The sequence below is a fragment of the Mustela lutreola genome, chromosome 1 (assembly GCF_030435805.1).
Source record: "Mustela lutreola isolate mMusLut2 chromosome 1, mMusLut2.pri, whole genome shotgun sequence".
Taxonomy (NCBI): Eukaryota; Metazoa; Chordata; class Mammalia; order Carnivora; family Mustelidae; genus Mustela; species Mustela lutreola.
Window position 1 is genome coordinate 118,588,858 of NC_081290.1, and position 18,686 is coordinate 118,607,543.

At 36.9% G+C, this 18,686-nt stretch overlaps 1 protein-coding gene across 9 annotated transcripts in view; it reads left to right on the forward strand.

The window, feature by feature from the left end:
- FAM13A (family with sequence similarity 13 member A) overlaps positions 1 to 18,686 on the forward strand; it is a 368,957-nt gene that overhangs the window by 62,783 nt on the left and 287,488 nt on the right. The window lies entirely within an intron of this gene.

Sequence of the window (18,686 nt, forward strand, 5' to 3'; positions counted from 1 at the left end):
TAGTAATTATAGTCATAATCATTATTTAGTTCTTTCTCTTAAATATAGCAAGAAAAATGATTTAGTCTTGAAAAGCATTTCTTTCCTGATTTGTTCCAGGTTAGAGTGAAAAAGAGAACATACATTTTTAAGAGTGCTAATTGCCAGATTAAAAAGGATATTACTTAAAACCACCTTCCTTTAAAGCAGCGGTGTAATTATTCCCATGTGGTATGCCAAAGAGTGGGTATGCGAGAAGGCCATGTTGTATGTTGTAGTCTACTGAAAAACAGTGATCAAATAGAAAAGCGAAAATTGCAGGACCACTTGTTCGGGTCATCTAAGTGCTTTTAATAAAGCTTCCTATATCGGTAAGTGATAGTAAGTGACCTGTGTGAGCCTTGTTCATTAGAAAAAGAACTTTTTCATGTTTATATGTATGAGGATCTGAAGGAGGTAGCTATTGCTCCTTAACTGATTCTTATAAGAATATTTTATCCTTGTCATGGAGATGTTAAGTTTTAGGATAAATTTCTGTAAGTCATTTAAAAATAATTGTTACAAAAGCTAGTTGAAGATTTAAATTTGTCCTTCATACAAAATTTTTAGTAATCAAATAGTACTACTAAGAATCTTTATTAATAGTATGTCTTAATTTTAAGATACTAATATTAATGATACTATACTAATATTTGTGAATAGTGAATGTGAATAGTGAATTTTAAATGGTTTTATGACATTACTTAGAATAGCTTTCATTTGGTAAAGAGAATGTTTTAGTGTTTTTGTTATGTTATAGTAATATTTTATTATACTTTAGCTCTTCTTTGTAATTTAGCTTCTCATTAATGACCTTTCTCTCTGGTGGGCAGAAAAATTGATTTGCATCATTAAAAGCAAGCGATATCATTCTAGAAGTAAGGCTGGTTATATACCCAACTTAAGGAGTAGTGTGATTATGCACAAATAACAAATTCTGAATGGGGCAGAGATACTGACTTTGGCCTTGGGAGTAGTATTCTCTCACTTCCTAAAAACTTTTAGGGTGAGGTCTGAGATGTTCAATAAAGGAGATGCTAATGGAAGTACCTACTAGTTGTAAGCTGCTAAGTGAGGGGAGGGAATAAAGTATGCTTTTAGCTATCAGATCGTATAGCCTCTGAAAATAAATTTCTCTTTAATAATTCAGGTAGAAAAGAGCTATGGTGCTTCTCTTGGTTTACACTGTATTTGGTACTCTTAGAGTAGAGGGGCACATGCGACAGCTGGTCACGTGAAAGCTGGAAGTGGCAAGGCTCTTTTCAGACTCACTAAAGGCAATGTTACACTTGGCCATTAAAGTGTAATAAATATGTCATAAATGTGTTTTGATAAAACTTCTTAGTTAAGGTTACCCTACTTTTATATTTCAGTCTTCATAATAGCAGATTAAATAGCTTTTATATTCTGTCACAACCCCATGCCAGATTTCTTTAAAAAAACATATATATATATATATATATATATATATATATATATATATATATATAAAGGGCCTTCAAATTCTATCCTCTGTAAAGAGCAAGGTATTTTATAATTTCTCACATCAAGATCCTCTCTTCCATACTTTGTGGGCTAGAATTGTAGAGCCTCAACTGAGAGTTTTTTTCAGACACCTAAGCTAAACCACTGAGGACAGTCCGAGTGCCGCCTCTAAGCCTCGCTGCTGCTCTGGATCCTCCTTTGTGCACATCAACAGTGATCCTGTGTGTGGAAGAACACCTTTTAGGTTCTTTGTTTTATATACCAGATTATCAACTTTAGACTTGACTGGTGTATCAGGCTCTGAGATTGTATCTTTAGTTAGCAGACCGATATTTCTGCATACCAGGTACTTATCAGAAACTTCCATCTGAAACTGATGTCTGCCAGAACCTTTTGCTTGAGGCACAGCCCTGGTTTAGGCAGTTCCTATTTAGGAGAGACTCTAAAGCACTTCAGTGATCATCCTTTCCTGTGGTCTTATTAAACTTACCTCTGACTGCAACAACTCGCCTCTCTCGATTGAGGTTTCCAGTATAATTGTCTCAGCTTGGCAATATTTCATGTTGTTGTTGTTGTTGTTTTAATCTCTTATCCTTACCTAGGTGGGCCAATAACGTATCTGTTCTTCTTTAACAATCTCAGTTATGTTTTGGGAATAGATGTGGACTGCAAGCAATAAAAAGATTTTAGGATACCATCCATTTCATTTGGGATTAATTAGAAATCCCTTTATTTGAATGTTCCCTTTTGAAAATCTTTGTAATATAAATGCAAATATGTCCATCTTACAATGGATGTGTTTTGTTGTTACTGATGAGTTGAAATTGGATCAGTCCATCAATATTTATTTAGCCTCTCTTACATAGACACAGGATATTACTAAGAAATAAAAGATTAAGCATTCTGACTTTAAGGAGTGTGTGATTTAATTGAGGAGGTAGAATGTGTGTGGTATGTATTCTGTGGTACTTCAGATGAGTGGTAAGAACATCCAGTCAGTGGTAACAAAGAGAGAAATCAGTCTGGATTATGGCAGTCAGAGAACACTTTGTGGAAAAAGTAAAATGGGGCACATAACTTTGGATGGAGAGGAAAATCATATAGGCAAGGAAAAAGGCATGAGCAAAAACACCATCAGTGTGAGACAGAAATGTCTAACAGAGCTGTGCATAGCTACAGGAAATTAGCAAATGGGCTAATTTTAAAAGTAGGTTGAGGGGTATCCTGGGTGGCTCAGTGGGATATGCATCCAACTCTTGATTTGGGCTCAGGGTAGAGATCATGGAGCTTGGGGCTCTCAAGATGGAGCCCCAAGCCCCGAGTCAGGGTCTCTGTTGGGCGAAGAGCCTGCATAAGATTCTCTCTCTACCTCACATAGTCATGCTCTCTCCAAAACAAACAAACAAACAAATAATTGGAGGCTTTGACTAGTTGGTAGAGTGTTTTTAATGTTTGATTAAGGAATTAATATTGACCTTCAAACAGTCAATTTTTGAAGAAAGAAGTCCTAGGATGGAAGCAGTATTTTTTAGCAGTGCTATGTGAGATGGATAGATGAGAAGGTGCAGGGAAACCTCTAGACGACCCATAGAAACCTAGGTCTTGGTCCTAAGGACTTGTATCTAACAAATAATTGGCAGTGGAACTTTTAAAAATTGAGGTAAAGTATATGTAACATAAAATGGACTGTTGTATTGATTTTTTAAGTACACACCTCAGGGGCATTAAGTACATTCACACTTTTGTACAGATACCACCACTATCCATCTCTAGAACTTTCTCAGCATCCCTACAGAAATGGGTAATGGGATTTTAAAGAAAACACAAACAGGGCAGCCAGTAGTTAATGAGAGTAAGAAAGGAGTCAAAGATAACCCTATGGTTTTGAGTTGATGTGACTTGAAGTACAGTGGGTTGAGGAGGGGCAGAGTGGTGGCCCAACCCTGATGCCCATATGTTTGGGGAGGGCCATGCTGCCAGAAGGCCAGTTTGTCACACTGTTGTGAATAGAAACTAATAAATCAGGAAGAAAGCTTTAAGATAAAGTTGAAGTATCACCAGAGAGAGCTCTCTACTAACTAAGTGCTTTGCAGAGACCTGTGGCAACTGTTTTTTTGTTTGTTTGTTTGTTTCTTTGTTTTGCCTACAGTAATTCATATCTTTCCTGTCTGTACCTAGGGCCTTTACTTTGTTTTGCCTACAGTAATTCATATCTTTCCTGTCTGTACCTAGGGCCTTTACTTATTAAAATGCATTAGCCTGTCAGACCTGAAGTTTTGTCAGGAAAGGAAGAAGCACAAGCATGAACTTTCTAGGAACCTTTTGCAGCTGACTAATGCTCCTTTTCCTGTCTCCAGGTGAATCTGGGATTTAAGCCAAAGGCTCATGTTCTACTAGCTTGATAGGGTCTGATGATCTCTTTGTGGTGCTTTATTGATCATCTTTCTCACATCCTGCTATTGCTATTGAAGAAGGAAGAGAGATCCTGATATGGCATCTTGACAACTGGTCCATTAATATAAATAATAAAAGTCACAAGGGGCAGGTAATTATGAGGCCATGAAGAGGAGCTCATTTTAGAAGGATGACCAAGTGACTGTCAGTGCTGAGGGGAAAAGGGTAAAGGCTAAAGATGTGGATTTCAGAGTCCTATATGTAGACTCATCTGAACAACAGAAATTTGTTTTTTCATAGTTCTGGAGGCTGGAAGTCCAAGATCAAAGTGCTGGTAGGGGGGATTTCTGATAAGACCTCTCTCCTTGGCTTATAGATGGTACCTTCTCACTGTGTTCTCCCGTGGTCTTTTCTTTGCGTGAGCTCTCTTAGTGCCTTTTTCCTTTTTTACAAGGACACCAGTGCATTAGACTAGGGTTCTACCTTTATGGCTTCATCTAACCTTAATTAGCTTCTTTTAAGGCCCTATCTCCAAATATAATCAATTGCGGGTTAAGGCTTCAACCTATGAATTTTGTATGGACAAAATTTAGTCCATAACACTGTGTTTTTACAAATGTATCACAATTTAATAAATGTATGAGTAAAAAATAGCAAAAGCCTATGGTGGGTGCTGATTAGGTGAAAAATTTTTATAAAATTGATGCTTTTGTCTTAGAAATCATAAATGACTGCATAACTAAGAGCAACAAAATGAGTTTAAAATAAATGATTTTTCTATAGGAAAAATTTTTTACTGGGTTGTGTTTTCTTGTTTTGTATAAGTAATTTCTTACGTTTTTTGTTACAATTTTAATATTCTCTTTAAGAACTTATGCCTTTAGTGTTAACAATAGGTTCTAAATAACTACTGACTTGTCAGTTTAAAAGCTAGCAGATACTTATATCATTTCTTTTCATCACAGCACCAGCTTTAATAAGGTATAGGCAGAATAATCTTCATTTTGAAGGAAGACATTAGACCACATGGCACAGAGCAGAGGATCTAGATCCATTCTGACAAGTTTCAAATCTCCATTTGCCATTTGTTAGCTACTTAATTACTTAACCTTTTTGTGCCTTGGTGTATTAGCTATCTATTGCTACATAACAATTACTTCAAAATGTAGTGGCTTAGGGACACCTGGGTGGCTCAGTTGGTTAAGCGTCTGCCTTTGGCTCAGGTCATGATCCCAGGGTCCTGGGATTTAGTCCCACATCAGGCTTCCTGCTTAGCGAGGAGCCTGCTTCTCTCTCTGCCTCTGCTGCCTCGCCCCCCCCAACCCCGCCTTGCTTGTGCTCTTTCACTCTTTTTCTTTGACAAGTAAATAAAATCTTTTTCTTTAAAAATGGAGTGGCTTAAAGCTATAGTAAAGACTTATTTTCTTTCACAGTTTCTGTGGGTTGGGAATTGATGTGTAGTTTAGCTGGGCAGTTCTGGTTCAGGGTCTGTCAAGTTGTTAGGATGTGTCAAGGGCTGCAATTATCTGAAGGCTTCACTGGAGCTAAAAGATGTGCTTCCAAGGGGGTTCACTTACATGGCTCCAGTTCAGTGCCAGTTCATGGCCAGAGGCCACAGGTCCCTTCTCTACAGGTCTCTCCAGTTGGGTACTGGCTGGCTTCTCTTGCCATGCGCACCTCGAGAGAGATGAAAGCTATCATTTTAAATGACTGAGCCTCAGAAGACACACAGCTTCTTTTGTGCCACATTCTATTCATGAAGATCGAGTAAATGATCTGGCTTATATTCAAGGGGAGGGGAATTTGATACCATCTTTGGAAGGGAGAAGTGACAGGCTTTGTAGACATTTTAAAACTACCATGCTTAGTTTTCCTAACTGTTAAATGGAGATCATAGTAGGGCGTACTTCCTGAGCTCATTGTGGAAACTGATTTTATCCATACAAAGAATCAGAACAAAAATAAATATTCAATAAAGGTTAAGCCAGTGCTTCTCAACTGTGGCACCCTAGAGATCAAGTCGTATCATATGCCTATTAAATCATCCTCTGTAGAGTTGGGATGTAGGAATCTGCTTGATTGATTGATTGATTGATTGGGGGGAAGGGTAGAGGAACAGAGAGTCTGAAGCAGACTCTACCCTGAGCATGGAGCCCGACATTGGGCTCCATCTCATGACCCTAAGATCACTACCTGAACAAAAACCAAGAATCAGATGCTTAACTAACTGTGCCATTTAGGTGCCCCAGAATTCACATTTTAATTCAGTCTTCCTTGGCCTTGCTTCTGTCTCAGCTCCTTCTCAGCCACGCCTTTGCCCCTTGCTTTTTTGTTTATAAGAAGGCAAGCCATTATTGCAGTTCCCTCCACTTTTTTACTCCCAATCTCAAATTCTTATTCACTTCTCCATCTCTTTAAATTATAAAAGAGTTGCAGAAGAGTAAGTGCACTTTCTGCCTAATGATTAAGAAAGAGGAAAAAAAAGAAATAAAATTGGGCCTCAGTTTCAAGTTAAAATAAAGATTTCAAAATTCTTGCCCCAGTTAATTGAAACTACTTTAATTTTTTATTACTGGTCGAGCTGGCAAATGACACAAGATGGGTTTGGGAATATTTTTTATCAGCTTTATTAATTTTTATTTTTGTTAATATTATTTATGATTTTAATGAAGATTGAGGCCTTCAAATAAACGTTGCTGGTTATGTATATAAAATTTATAATTAAAAAATTCCTTTACAATTACTAATTTCAGGTGAGGGCATTGGCTTTAGTGTTTTATTGCTTGTATAAAAAAATTAGGATATTGTTCTGCTAGTGAGCTAGTAGTATTTTTGGGAATAGGAGATATGCGTAGTGCGTCAGGATCCACAGAACAGAGTAGGGTTGAGAGGGAGAAACTCTTTGTAAGACAGATGATCAGAAGAACTTTGTGGAGGAGGAAGGTAATACTTCAGCTGGACTTTGGAGGACCGCTAGAATACCCACAGGCAGTGTGCCCTCTAGGAAGAGAGGATTATAGGAACAAAAGCATTTGGAAAACACAGGTACATGATTTCAACATTAAGCGCAGTATATGTGTTGGGTGGGCTATAAATATAGTTGGGTTAGGTCATCTTTCAGTAAAATGAATCAAACATTGGAATGACCATTCTTAAATAATCTTATTACTTTGAATAAAATATATTTTAATTGCCTTGAACATATTTTTCCTTTATTTAAAAAAAGTATTTTATGTAATAGATGCATATAAATCAAATAACAAAAATCAAATAACATTGAGAGATTCATAAAGAAAACCAACTGACCCCTACATACCCTTTGGCAGTTCTTTCCTAGAGGAAATCAGATTTCACTTATTTAAGCTGTTCTTTGGTTTTTGCTTCCATTTGATAATTCTCTTATAATGTTATATCTTAATTTCTTGTAGACATTATCTGTTCACTCTGCTTATAAAATATATAGAATTAGCTCTAATAAGTGACAATGTAACTTACTCCTAATAATTTCTTCCAGTAGTGTTACATGACAAGTTTAGCTGATGTCCTAATTAATGTTTGATTTGTTATGACTACATGAGTGTGTGTGTGTGTGAGAGAGTGTGTGAGTGTATGTGATGTACTACTTAATGTTAATATGTGTCTTAGGTTGGTAGAAAATTACGTGAGTGAAAACATATCTTTAGATTTTTTTCAAACTGCAAAATCTTTCCAATAGATCTCCTAAGCTTTCAAAAATTTTTTAAATAATTTATCAATTCTTTATTTCTGGGGAGAGTCCTCTTTGGCCCTTTTCTCTTCCACTCCCACCTAATTTGGTAGCAGTGCTGATTCTGAGATTCTCTCACCAATCTTTCTTCCTGGGCCTGCTCTTTCCTGGAGTCTTTTTTTCATCTATTGTGTCAGGCACTCAGTAAGTCCCTTCAATCTGGAAAATACTGCATTTTGGTCTTTGAAATTTTCCTGTATTATCTATCTTATTTTTCTGTAAATGTCTTTTGCTGCCTCCCCCCCCCCCCCCCGCCTTTTTTGAGATAAAATTGCTGTATAACAGTATGTTAGCTTTAGGTATACAACATAGTAATTTAGTCTTCATATGTACTACAAAGTAATCATCACAATAAGTCTAGTTACCATCTGTTAACATACAGTCAACCGTTTCTTCCAGCCCCAAACCCTTTCACTTCTGATAACCACCAGTCTAACTCTCTGTATCTATGAGTTTGGTTTGTTTTACTTTTTGTATTCCACATAGAAGTGAAATCATGTGTAATTTTTTTTATATGTTTGACTTATTTCATTTAGAGTAGCATCTTCAAGGTCTATCCATATTGTTATAAATCATAAATTTCCCTCTTTTTATGGACGAGTAGTATTTTCCATTGTATATAGTGTGTGTATCTCTATCCATGCATCCATCAACAGACCTTTAGGCTATTTCCATACCTTGGTACTGTAAAAAAATGCTGTAGGGATACATATAACTTTTCAGATCACGTTTTTATCATCCTCAGATAAATACCTAGAAGTGGTGTGGTTGGATCATATGGTAATTCTATTCTTAATTTTTTGAGGAACCTCCATACTGTTTTTCATAGTAGCTGCACCAATTTACATCCCACCAGCAGTGTATGGAGGTTCCCTTTTCTCCACAGCCTCTCCAACACTTCTTTTCTGTCTTTTTGATAATAGCTATTCTAACAGATATGAGGTAATATCTCATTGTGGGTTTGACTTACCTTTCCCTGATAATGGTGATATTGAACACTTTATGTGTATGTTGGTCATCTGTATGTCTTCTTTGGAAAAATGTTTAGATCCTCTCCCATTTTAAAATTTTGATTTTTGTTTTTCTTGTTTGTTTTGCTGTCGAGATGATTGAGTTCTTCATATATTTTGGATATTAATGCCTTATCAAATATATAGTTTGTAAATGCTTTCTCCCATTCAGTAGGTTTTATTTTCTTTCTATGCAGAAGCTTTTTAGTTTGATGTAGTCTCACTTATTTTTGCTTTTGTTTTCTTAGAGTCATATCCAAAAATTCAATACCAAGATCAATATCAAGAATCTTATTACCCATTTTTTCTTCTAGATGTTTTATGGTTTCAGGTCTTTTATTCAAGTTTTTAATCTACTTTGATTGAGTCTCTTGTATGTTGTAAGATAGTGGTCTAGTTCCATTCTTTGGCATGTGTCTGTCCAGTTTTCCCAGAATCATTTATTAGAGAGATTGTCCCTGTTTTGTTTTGTTTTTTTTCTTTTTGGAAGTATTTCACATTTGTGATTGTTGGTAGCACTTAAAACTATGCAAAAATAATTTTTTTAAAGATGCCTATAGGACAGAATTGCCAGTTAAAGTGGATATTTCTTATTTATATGCTACAGAATGTGATATACTGTTTATGCTGCTTATTAATAAGTTTATGGGCATGAAAATCAGATTTCTGTTTAAATTCAGTTAACATTTAGTGTATTATTAGTTGCAGAGGTAGAGTTCATTGATCCATCAGTCTTACATAATACCCAGTACTCATTACATTACCTGCCCTCCTTAATGTCCATCACCCACTTACCCATCCTCCTACCCCCTCCCCTCCAGCATAGTTTGTTTCCTATGATTAAGAGTATCTGATGGTTTGCCTCACTTTCTGATGTTGTCCTATTTTATTTTTTCCTCTCTTCCCCTATGATCCTCTGTTTCTTAAATTCCACATATCAGTGAGATCATATGGTATTTGTTTTTCTCTGATTGACTTATTTCACTTAGCCTAATGCCCTCTAGTTCCATCCACATTTTTGCAAATGACCAGATTTCATTGTTTTTGATGGCTGAGTAGTATTCCATTGTGTGTGGGTGTGGGTGGGTGTACACATCATCTTCTTTTGTTTTTAAGATTTTTATTTATTTATGGAGGGAGAGATGAACCATGAGAGACTGTGGGCTCTGAGAAACAATCTGAAGGTTTTGGGAGGTACACGGTGGGTATTATGGAGGGCACGTATTGCATAGAGCAGTAGGTGTGGTGCATAAGCAATGAATCTTGGAACACTGAAAAAATAAAATGAGATTAAAAAATAGATATTCATTTATTTGACAGTGAGAGTGCATGCACAGAAGTGGGGGGAACTGCAGGCAGAGGGAGAAACAGGCTCCCTGCTGAGCAGGGAGCCCAATACAGGGTTTGATCCCAGGACCCTGGAAACCCTGGCAGACACTGAACCGACTAAGCCCAAGGTGCTCCTATACCACTTCTTCTTTATCAGTTCATCTGTCAATGGATATCTGGGCTGTTTCCATAGTTTGACTATTGTGGATATTGCTGCTATAAACATTGGGGTATAGGTACCCCCTTTGGATCACTACATTTGTATCTTTGAGGTAAATACCCCATAGTGTGATTGCTGGGTCATAGGATAGTTCTATTTTCAACTACGAAAAGCAGATCTTGGCTATCAGTGTCTGCCTGATTTGAGCTCTTAAAGCTCTGTAATAGGGGTATGGTAATACAGTACTTGCAGCAACACTGGAAGTAAAGCATTTTATTGCTTTAAAGGTTTAAGATGGATTAAGGCAAGGAAGGGTTGGAGCCAGGTATACTTTGTTGTACATTGATGGAAGCAAGCTCTGAATATGAAAAAGGAATCTGTTTATGGTTGACTATTTTAAAGACTTTTACAAAGTGCTATTGTATTAATCACTTTTTCTAGTTCAAGAAATTTCAATTGCAGGGTACAAACCATTGATTTTTTTAAAATTGCATTTCCATTCCCTTAGTACCAGTTTGAAATAAATGCTGTTTATCATCAGCTGTTTGCTATCACTGGGGAAGAAGGCAACTTGAAGTATTTACAGATAAATAGCTTTTTTCCCTAAATGTTACTTTTCTGCAACATTAACATATAGTTACATGTTCTGTTTGTACTGTTGCTATATGGATCAAAAATCTTCTGGCAAAGGGATAGGGGAATGGTGGTATCCATCTTGCCCTGTTTGTTCTATTACTGTTTTATTGGACTGATCTACTTGCATAAACCTGTGATCATCACCTAAATATAAGTTGTGAACATATCATCTTTTGCTTGGTTATTTCAGTCATACTACTATATATAATCAAGTGTGGCACAGTTTATCAGTTTGGTTCTAGGGAGTGAGTAGATACAGTTAATTCCCCTGTGGTGTTAAACTAACTTTGTGTGCTTACTGTTACTTACTTTTTAACAGCCATCCTTATAAAAGCTAGGCTGTTTCTTTAGGGGAAAAGAGACATATATAATCTAATTTGAAGACTTTTCCAATAGAAAAGTTAGTGTTAATGTTGAAAAATTCTGTAGGATGGTCTATTCTGAGCCATTAACTTTCTGTAAGGGGAAAATGGTGGATTACCACAAAGAACAGTGAAGCAGGGAGTGCTAGGGGTAGAGGGTTGGGTATTTGTTTTGAGAATTAAAAACTATGAAACACTCTGTACACAATTGATTTTTTAAAAAATAAACACGTTTTTAAAGAGGCTGAAGAAAAAAAATGGACTGTCCTTTCCCATTGTATTTTCTTGGCTCCTTTGTTTGAAAATTATGCATGGTTTATATGCATGGGTTTATTTCTGGGCTTTCTGTTATGTTGCATTGATCTATGTGTCTGTATTTATAATGATACTGTATTGTTTTGATTACTGTAGCTTTGCAGTATAATTTGAAATGAGGAAGCATGGCACCACAATCATTGTTCTTTTTCAAGATTGCTTTGGCTATTCAAGGCTTTTGTGGTTCCATACGCATTTTAGGATTATTTGTTCTATTTCTGTGAAAAATGCCAATGGAATTTTGATAGGAATTGAATTGAATCTAGAGCTTGCCTTGAATAGTATGGACATTTAAAAAAATGTTAATTCTTCTGATCCATGAGCATGGAATACCTCTCCATTTTTTTGTGTCTTCTTCAATTTCTTTAAATAGTATCTCGTAGTAGTCCATTTCCAGGTCTTTCACTTCCTTGTTTAAATTTACTCCTAGGTATTTTTTTGTATATAATGGTAAATGGGATTATTTTCTTAATTTCTCTTTCTTAGAGTTATTAGTGTTTAACTAACAGATCACTGATATATCTTGCAACTTTATTGATTTCATTCTAACAGTTAATTGGTAGAGACTTAAGGGCTTTTTAATATATGGTATTATGTCATCTGCTTTTGATACATGGTATTATGATTATGGTATCAGTGACAGTTTTACTTTTCCTTTTCCAATTTGAATTTTTTTAATTTCCTTTTCTTATCTAGTTGCTGTGGCTAGGATTTCTAATACTATGTAGCATAAAAGTGGTGAGAGTATCCATCTTTGTCTGGTTCCTGATCTAAGAAAAGAAGTTTTGAACTTTTTACCCTTGAGTATGATGCTAACTATAGGTTCTTCATATACAGCTTTTATTATATTTAATTCCCTTTATTCCCACTTGGTTAAAAGTTGTTTTTTTAAAATCATAAGTGGATGTTTAATTCTGTCAAATTTTTTTTACTGTATCTATTGGGATGATCATATTATTTTTATCCTTCATTTTGTTAATGTGGTGTAGCACATTGATTAATTTGCAGATGTTGAACCTTTCTTGCATTCCTGGAATAAATCCAGCTTGATCAGGGTGCATGATCTTTTTAATAAATTGTTGAATTGGGTTTGCCAATAATTTGCTGAGAATTTTTACATGAGTGTTTATCAGGGATATTGGCTTAAAATTTTGTTTCTATAGTGTCCCTGTCTGGTTTTGGTATCAGGTTAATTCTGGCCTTATAAAATTAGTTTGGAAGGATTATTTCCTCTTCAGTTTTTGGAAGAATTTGTGAAGGATAGGTATTAAATCTTTAAATGTTTGGTAGAATTCATCTGTAAAATTCTCTGGTCCTGGACTTCTGTTTGTTGGGACTTTTTTTCACTATTGATTCAATATCCTTACTAGTAATCGGTCTATTCAGACATTTTATTTTTCTGGATTCAATCTTAGACTATTGCATGTTTCTAGAAATTGATCATTTTTTCCCTTAAAGATTATTTATTTACTTATTTGATATAGAGAGAGAGATCACAAGTAGGCAGAGAGGCAGACAGAGAAGGGGAAGCAGGCTCTCTGCTCAAAAGCAGGCTCTCTGCTGAGCAGAGAGGCCAATGCAGGGCTCAAGCTCAGGACACTGAGACCATGACCTGAGCTAAAGGCAGTAGCCTAACCTGCTGAGCTACCCAGGTGCCCCAGAATTGATCATTTTTTTCTATGTTACAACATTGGTTGACATACTTGTTTATAGTGGTTTCTTGGGATCTTTAAATTTACATGATATCACTTGTAACTTTTCCCCCTTTCATTTCTGATTTTGGGTGCTTTCTTCTTTGTTCTTGGTGAGTCTAACTAAAGGGTTGTCAGTTTGGTTTATATTTTCAAAGATCAGCTCTTAGTTTTATTGATTTTTTTCTATTGTCCTTTTATTTTCTGTTTCATTTATTTCTGCTCTGATTTTTATTTCCTTCCTTCTAATTTGGGCTTCATTTATTCTTTCTTTTAGTTCGTAAGTATAAAGTTAGGTTATGTATTTCAGATTTTTTTTTCTTGTGGTAGGTCTGAATTGCTCTAAATTTCCCTATTACTACTACTTTCCTGCATAGATTGTTGAGCTGTTGTATTACCTTTTCCATTTGTCTCCAGGTATTTTTTGTTTTCTCCTTTGATTTCTTCATTGACTCATTCGTTGTTCAGTAGCATGTCGTTTAGTCTCCACTTATTTGATTTTTTTTTTCTCTCAGATTAGCAGTGGATCTAAGAACTGTTGAAACTACTATTTGTACATTGGGTCTTGGGGTACCCTTTCAGTGTGGGCTATCCATTCCCCACAGCTCTGTGATTCTTCTGAATATAAACCCTCTTGGTTTTTAAAGCCAGATGTTGTGGCAGCCTCTCTCCATTGCAGATCCCAAGAGTTGGGGTGTCCAAATTCTTTGGTTCTGAGGAAAAAGCTACATATTTTTAAAATCCCTCTTTATTGTGGTTGCTATGCCTGAGGTGGGTTTTTCTATGTGTGTGAGACCAGGTCCCTGCCTCTCCTGCCTATCTCAGTGTGCTGCTTTCATGCTTTGTTATGCAGGTGCTGTTCCGCTATTTGTCAGGTCTTGCAAAGGAAATTGTTCCATGTGTAGCTGTAGATTGGTTTTATCTCTGGGAGGAGATAAGCTTAGAATCTTCTGTGTCACCATCTTGAATGCTTGTTCTATCACAGTCTTTAATTCTATTTTCTATTAAATTTTCTCAACTTTATTTTCCAACCTCACTTTAAAAATTTTAGTTTTATGCTGTTAATATCCAAAATATAAGTGCTATTTCTTTTTCAAAGCATCCTATTCCTAATCTTATCTTTCTGGGAATACTAACAAAGGTTTGTTTTTGTTTAAGTGTTCTTTTCCCTATATTAGTTTTGTCTGTGAGATTTTGTGCATCTCTTCATATAAACATACATGATATTTGCTATTGTGATTTAAGAAAAACATTTGTATATGAGGACAAGGGTACTTTGCTTTAGAAGGATTAGTAGTGGATATAGATGGAGGGAAATGTAACCAATTTGATTTGGGGAACCACAGATGTCTCTATATGGGCATATTTTTCTCTTCAGCCATTGTTTTCCTCAAGAGCAGAGAAATAGGAAGTGTACTAAGAGGCCCATTCTTTCTTAGCAGATTTTCACTAGTCCTCACATTTTCAGCTGTTCTTCTTGCTCTAGCTCTTCACTATCTGGAGTACAAGAATCCATTAACAGTATCCAGAGACTAAGCCTCAGCCCTCCTGCCTGACCACGTGCTTGCCTGGATGCACTGGGTGGGAGAGGGCTCATCTAAGCCTGATAGGCTTTGAACATACCGGGATTTTTCAGTCACTTGGATTCACTCCCAGATGTTTTTGAAATATCATCTGCCTCTCTCTTCTCTGTTCTTTTCTGTCCTTGGTGCTTATATTTTTTAAACATCTTATTGTCATTTTAGTGGATTCTGGGGAAGAAGATAAACACAAGTGATCAATCCTCCTAAAATGGATGTTCTCCCTTTCCTTTTTCTCCCTCTGTACTTGATTTTAAATGGAACAGAGTTTTATAGTAGCAGCTGTGCAAACAGTTTGTGAGAGTTAAGAGCCTGTGAATTTTAGCTTATGAGAATTTGATAATTTAGACAGCAACCTTTTTTTTTTTTTTTTTTTTTTTTAAGAAAACCACCCTAATAATAGGGTCATTTTAGTCAGTACAGTGCCTAATTGTAAAGAAATCTAATTAAATAAACTGAATTGTGCTTAAGATTCAGTTATGGTTTTCTTTGTTACATGAGGAATTCACTAGAGTAAGTTTGAGTTAAGCCTGTCTTTTATCCATACTATGTATCATAATGCCATTTATATTGTTGGAGTTTTGCCTTGCAGATTTTAAAATACCATGCAAATGTTGGCTAGTTACAATACTAGTTATTACATAATCATTCTTTGGATAGCATGAGCTCCATAGAAAGTATCCGACATATTTCCTTCCCCAGGTTAATTCCTTCTTACTGAGAAATTCCTTTTCTTTTGAAATTATTCAACCCTCAAATTTGTTTCTATGAAAAACCAGAATCATTACACTAAACTCCATATTTAAGCCCTTTCCATTTTCAGAATGTGCCTCTTAGCTTTTCTATAAACAATGCCAAATATATAAACTTTGGTTTTTCTGGGTAGACTTAAATCCAGAGAAGAGTTCAAGGTTGCCACCTGCATATTTGCCCAAGGAGCCAGTCAGTCAAATGTGCAAAACCTCCACTGGAATAAATTGGAAACGTGCCAGGAAAACGAGGTTCCCACACCTGACTCTATATATTTGATGACATTCCAATTGGTTCTACTTACCTCCAGATTCCTGTGACAGGAAAATAAATTGTCTATATAACCCCCCATGATCTCTAAGATTGTAGATCCTGGTAACTAGATCTTTCGTTTCCCGAGCCCATTATATATCTTTGTTTTCCTTTTTGACCCTAGGAGATAGCATGGAGTAGTGAGTGGGATTATGAAAACTTGGATAGAGAGTCTGTGGCTGAGCAGCTAATCTGCATTAGAACAACTAGTTGTTTTGTGTGTGTGTGTGTGTGTGTGTGTGTGTGTGTTTGTGCGCGCACGCGCGCGCGCGCTGATGCCTTATACCTTTTAAAAATTCTTTCATTGTCATTTTAGTGAGGTGTTAAGAGGAAAAGTAGATAAGTTTATGTTTAAAAGGTCTCCTCTAACTTTCTTTTTTTATATACTTGATTTTAAAGCCAACAGAATTTCCTTAGAACAGATTTATTGACATACAACTTATACACATAAAATTGCCCTTTTTAAAGTACATAGTTCAGTGGTGTTCAGTATTTTCAGAATACTGCCATCGCCACTATTTAGTTTTAGAACATTTTTATCACTCCAAAAGAAAAAGAAATTCCACACCCATTAGCAGATACTCCCATTCCTTCTTCTTCACCTCCCCCACTTCTCCCAGCCCTAGACATATACTAATCTTTCTGGCTACACAGATGTACCTGGACTTAGCAACGTTTCATGTAAATGGAGGCACACAATATGTGGTCTTTTGTGATTGACCTTTTGCACTTAGTATGTGTTTCAAGTTTCATCCATGTTGGAACATCAGTACTTTGTTCCTTTTTATGGCAGGCTAATTCTCTGTTGTATGAATATATCGTATTTATCCATTTACCCATTGATGGACATTGGGTAGTTTTTACCTGTTGATTATTATGAATACTGTTATGAGCATTTATGCACAAGTTTTATAGGGACATATGTGTCGCCCTCGGCCCGCGAGGACAACAACGAGCCTGGTATGGTGTTAATGCTTCATTTCCGTCTATTTAATCAACTTCCTTAGCTTATATACAGCAGGGTGACCAATAAGGGGTCAAGCCATGGGGAGAGCCAATGAGAGTCCTGTTACTATGCTGATTAAATTTGATACAGCCAATAACTATGTCCTCCTTTAGGCGGGCTTCACCAGAAAGTTCATTGTATACTTGCAGCGTACTTTGCTAGCAGTGAGCACCTTCTTGTAATGGCGGGGACTTTCCCGGCCGGAGGCAGTCCCCGACATCTCCCCCTTTTTTGTTTTATGGCAGAGATCGTGCCTGTCTTAGGTCGTCAGTAGCAGAAAACATCCTTACCCGTCATCAGACACAAGATATCGATGATCTCTGTCCTGTCTTAGGTTGGTATGTTTCTCTACTGATCTTACCCGTCTTTGACTACCGATCTAGCATGCTTAGCCACATCTGGGGAGATGTCCCAGCCTCTATTGACATAGGGGCTTGTGCTATAGCTCGGCTCTGCTCTCGCTGCTGTGTTCTCCACTGGTGAACATCTGAATAGAAGCAGAATGCCAATAAGGAGGAGGACAAGATGACCAATTGTATCAGCCCATTGTTTGGTGAACTGGAACATATTGCTGAATGTTGGAAATAGCTCTGGAAGGGAAGCTGGTTGCACACGCGTACTATTTACTCAAGTTATCTCAGCCAGAAGGATTCATGTGAAATTTTGAAAATCGTCAGACCAAGTACCCTGCAAACACTAAGAGAGCTGTTGGGAGGAATTGCTGGCCTTATTAAATTAAGAGAATTTTACAGGGGTAACACAAAGCGCAGAAAAAGGAACAATAGAACCAACACTCAGTACATCAGCTAGTGAAGAACGGGGGGAAGATAAAGGAAGAATTAGTTAAAGGTAAAGGATAGGGCCAAGCCTTCAGAATAGCCCATAATTCACGTGTCGCCATCAGGGGAATTAGGAATATCAGAGTCCCCCACGACAGTAGGAGGATCACGGCTTCCTCGGTCCTCATCCTCGTTCTCAGGGGCCTTCCGGACCAATCTCTCTGGAATCCAAATCGGCACGTCTTTGTCCTGTGGGAAAACACAAACGGAACCTCTGCTCCAGATTAATACAGGATCCGGGCCTTTCCATTGTCCCGTAAGGATATCCTTCCAAAGAACTAAGGGCTTGGGGGAAGAATCCATAAGGGCTGAATGTCTTTCAGCTGCTGCTTGACCGTTTTTATCAAGCGTCAAAAAATTTAAAATAAATAGAATTGTATTTAGTTTGTCTTTAGGGGACCGGAACGTGTCCCCTATTCCCCCTTTTTGTTTTAAAAGAGTTTGATGGTTAAGTGGGCACGTTCCACGATGGCCTGTCCTTGAGGATTGTAGGGAATACCATGATTTAGGGTAATGTTTAGTTGAGTAAGGAAACCGTGAAATACTTGTGAGGTGTATGCAGGTCCATTGTCTGTTTTTATTGTCGAGGTTTACCCCAAGCAGCGAAGGCTTGAAGGCAGTGGGAAATAACATCTTTGGATTTTTCCCCAGCATGGATAGAGGCGAATATGACACTAGAACATGAGTCCACGGAAACATGCACATATTTTAGTTTACCAAATTCAGGGATGTGAGTAACATCCATTTGCCATATATGGTTGGGTAACAGGCCTCGTGGGTTAACTCCTAAGGAGGGGGATGGCAAGAGGGTAACACAGTTTTTGCAAGAGACTACAATGTCCCTGGCTTGAGCTTTTGTTATGTTGAATTTAAGTCTGAGAGTAAGAGCATTAACATGAAATAGCTTGTGAAATTGTTTTGCTTGTTGAATATTTTCCATTAAAGTGAAGATAAATTGCTCTTTGGTTAACATATCTGCAGTGCGATTGCCTTCCGTCAAGGGGCCGGGGAGAGCTGTATGTGCCCTGATATG